Below are 4,607 nucleotides of genomic sequence, written 5' to 3'. Positions count from 1 at the left end.
GTAGGTACTGTATTAGCGAGACGAATTAAGTACTACCTCTGGGGCTGTTTCGCTATCGGTTTTATTGTAGAGGAAAGGTTCAAAAAGCACATTTGAAGAAACTATTAAACTTTTAAGTATTTTAGTTACCATTCCTATATCAACATCTGAAGCAGAACGCTGTTTTTCGATGTTTACATCGAAACCTAGTGCTTTAGGTATGCTATCTGCAGAAAAGCATTTTGTAAATTGTATTGATAATTTTAATTATAAAGTCATTGAAAACTTTGCAACCAAAAAATAGAAGAATGAACTTCATATATCGTAAACTTTAAAAGTGACATTACAAAAATTTGTGCATGTGTGTGAATAATGAAATAGTATTATTTTTATAAATTGGTAAATAGAGACTAAATCGTAATAACAATTTTCAAGCACTATCAGCAGTAAATGCTGATGGTAGGTTAAGAGGTTTTTATTATTAATTAATTTACGGAACTGTTTTGATCAATGTTGGACAATTGCTTGGCACCTCAGATCAATAAACTTAAGATATGTACATAAGATAAAAGTATCCGCGCATTTTTTTTTTAGTTTTTGTTGTCAGTATACCTTTTTTTGACAATATCGTGAATCCGTCACTAAAAATTTTGGCGGCTGCCCGAGTTGTGGCACTACCTTCTTAAAGTGGTACGAGCCGCCACTGATTACGGAGCCACAAAATCAACTCATACAGAGGCGTTGCTGAATCTATTAGTGCAGTCTAACCAGATTGCACAGATTAATATAGCGTTGCACAGGCAGTAACAAGAACAGTTTACAAGAAAGTGTTCTCACAAATCTCTGAAATGGTGGAGGAATTCACCACGACAAAGACAGAAACTTACAGAAACTTTTGCCAAATTTTACGGCAGACCTAATAAACAAAGATAAAAAATCAATCAAATCATAGTAGGTCTGATAACAGAGCAAGTAAGCTGAATAGGCAATAGAAGTTGATGGGATGATGATGATGGGATATGGCAGATGATGACTTATGCAGATTCTGTCGCGTAGAAGAAGAAATAGATGTCAGTTTAAAAGACTGGCAAATTTGCGGTTCTTTGCATTAAGCGAAGAAAAGCCACCGAAAAAGAGTTACATGGAAGGTTCAATCTCAAAACTATTAGATCTTTTAAAAAGATCAGACTAGAAAATGTAATCTAGGGCTAAAGGACTACAAGAGATATGAAAAATGTCGCAGTGGAATAGGTCAAAAGCAACCTCATTAAATAAATCTATCTAAATAGCTGAAACTAATAAAGATGAAGTAGTTTTGAATCCTAATAGCAATATTAAAAATATTAAAATATTACTAAAAGATTTTTAAATTGAAAACTTATTGGTCCATTTCCTTGGTAACACATCCATGGCTTCTAAAATTTGCAAGCCAGATGGATGCTGAAGCGAAGAAGACAAGAGGGAATTCAAAAACTTAACAATTCACGACCCCGTCTGTTCATCTGGTAAATTCCAACAGAAAATGGACCTAGTTACTCAAAGAAGTAACGACCAATATAAAAATAAAATAAAAATTCAATTCAAAACAATCTTATTTTTCACTTAGAATACGGAGCGCAGTCTAGCACTCTGAATCGACGATTTTCGACTCTTGTTGGAGTCTCATCGGAGGGACGTAGGCCTGTTACTCCATACTCTAAGTGACCAACACCGAGAGTTCATCTCCCACACCGCAACTGACGTGAATGGACTAGGTGACTAGCGTCATTTGGCAATTGAAAGATGAAGTAGTTTTCAATCCTAATAGCAATATTAATAATATTTAAAAATATTAAAATATTACTAAAAGATTTTTAAATTGAAAACTTATTGGTTCATTTCCTTGGTAACACCTTCATGGCTTCTAAAATTTGCAAGCCAGATGGATGCTGAAACGAAGAAGACAAGAGGGAATTCAAAAACTTACAATTCACGACCCCGTCTGTTCAGCTGGTAAATTCCAACAGGCCTACGTCTGTCCGATGAGACTTCAACAAGAGTCGAAAATCGTCGATTCAGAGTGCTGGACTGCTCTCCGTATTTTAAGTGAAAAATAAGATTGTTTTGCCTTCGCATTGCAACTGAATAAAAATGGAATTTTTATTTTATTTTTATATCGGTCGTTACTTATTTGAGTAACTAGGTCCATTTTCTGTTGGAATTTACCAGCTGAACAGACGGGGTCGTGAATTGTAAGTTTTTGAATTCCCTCTTGTCTTCTTCGCTTCAGCATCCATCTGGCGTGCAAATTTTAGAAGCCATGGAGGTGTTACCAAGGAAATGGACCAATAAGTTTTCAATTTAAAAATCTTTTAGTAATATTTTAATATTTTTAAATATTATTAATATTGATATTAGGATTGAAAACTACTTCATCTTTCAATTGCCAGATGACGCTAGTCACCTAGTCCATTCACGTCAGTTGCGGTGTGGGGGATGAACTCCCTTTGAGACACACGGATCTTTTGCACTGATCTCCTTGTCTTGGTCAACGTTTCCGCTACGTAAGTCAACACTGGCACACTGATTAAAGGTTTTTTTCTTTTAAGGCATATTGGTATGTCAGAGGATTTGAAAATATGGCTTTGCTTGCCGAAGGCTGTCCAATACGACGAAGAATCTCAACGATTTGGTTGTATTTTCCTATGTGAATCACGACCTAGGTATTTATATGCCATTACCTGCTCTATTGATCTTGTTCGTACGCATATAGGTTTGTTCCAACACAACGAAGACCGTCCTGAAACGATCACGAAACTGCACGCAGATAGCAAAATAATACGTTCCATGGGTTATTTTGTTTACTCCGCAGTTTCGTGCTCGTTTAATGACGGTTTTTCGTTGTGTTGGAACAAAGCTTATATCTTCGCTTACTACAAGATTTGTCATCATCTGGGATTTAGATATAATATTAATTTTCAATCCACCTTCTAGCGAGGAAAGGTAAAGCTGATTTAGAAATTCTTTGGCCTCATTTATCCTATCAGCTATTGGTACAATGCAAACCTGAAATGGCTGAGCCTTTTTCCGTTTATGTTTATGCCCTTATCGGTCAGTTTTGCCCTTTTACATATTATAGGTATATTCCAAAAGTGTAGTGAACAGTTTCGGCAATATGGTGTCCCCCTAACGTACTCCAAGTTGTATCGAGAATTTCTGGGTTTGACAATCACCCACTCTAACACTGTCTGTTGCATTTTGGTATATGTATGTGTTTAATTATATTTATACAGGGTGTAACGAAAATACAGGTCATAAATTAAATCACATATTCTGAGACCAAAAATAGTTCGAATGAACCTAATTTACCTTAGTACAAATATGCACATAATAAAAGTTACAGCCCTTTGAAGTTACAAAATGAAAATCGATTTTTTCGAATATATCGAAAACTATTAGAGATTTTTTATTAAAAATGGACATGTGGCATTCTTATAGCAGGAACATCTTAAAAAAGAATTATAGTGAAATTTGTGCACCCCATAAAAATTTTATGGGGGTTTTGTTCCCTTAAACCCCCCCAAACTTTTGTGTACGTTCCAATTAAATTATTATTGTGGACCATTAGTTAAACTGAATATTTCTACAACTTTTTTCCCTCTTAATATTTTTTCGATAAGGCAGTTTTTATCGAGTTGCGGCTTCTTTTTTAATATGTTTACATAAAAATTTTATGGGGGTTTTGTTCCTTTAAACCGCCAAATGTTTGTGTATGTTCCAATTAAACTTTTACCGCGGTACCATTAGTTAAACACAGTGTTTTTAAAACTTTTTTGCCTCTTTGTATTTTTTCGAGAAGGCACTTTTTATCGAGATATTACTTCTTATTTAATATGGTTCAAAATATACCTAAAAATGTAAATCATAAATAAATTTTCATATTATTACCAAGTCTCCATAATCGTACTTAGCCATATACAAATATGTGGTGGATTTGACAAATATTCAAAATATCTCGATAAAAACTGACTTTTCGAAAAAGTACTAAGAGACAAAAAAGTTTTTAAAATATTGTGTTTAACTAATGGTACTACAATGATAATTAAATTGGAACGTACACAAAAGTTTTAAAGGAACAGTTTTGGGGTTTAAAGGAACAAAACCCGCATAAAATTTTTATGGGGTGTCCAAATTTCACTATATTTTTTTCTTAAGATACTACTACCATAAGAATGCCACATGTCTATTTTCAATAAAAGATCTCTAATAGTTTTTGATATATTGGAAAAAATCGATTTTCATTTTGTAACTTCAAAGGGCTGTAACTTTTTTTATGTGCACATTTGTACTAAGGTAAGTTAGGTTTAATCGAACTATTTTTGCTCCCAGAATATGTGATTAAATTTATGACCTGTATTTTTGTTACACCCTGTATACGGATAGTCAAGTCAGCATTCCGTCAAGACTTCCAACATTTTTTGTTGATTTATGGTGTCAAAGGCCTTTTCATAGTCCACAAATATTAAAGCTAGTGGTTTATTATACTCCGTACATTTTTCTATAAGATTACATAATATATAGATATATTCTGTATTCGTAGCCAAATTATAAACAGTGAGTATTTATTTGTAATATTATATACCGGTTGA

The sequence above is a fragment of the Diabrotica virgifera genome, chromosome 2 (assembly GCF_917563875.1).
Source record: "Diabrotica virgifera virgifera chromosome 2, PGI_DIABVI_V3a".
NCBI lineage: Eukaryota > Metazoa > Arthropoda > Insecta > Coleoptera > Chrysomelidae > Diabrotica > Diabrotica virgifera.
This window is presented reverse-complemented; position numbering follows the sequence as displayed.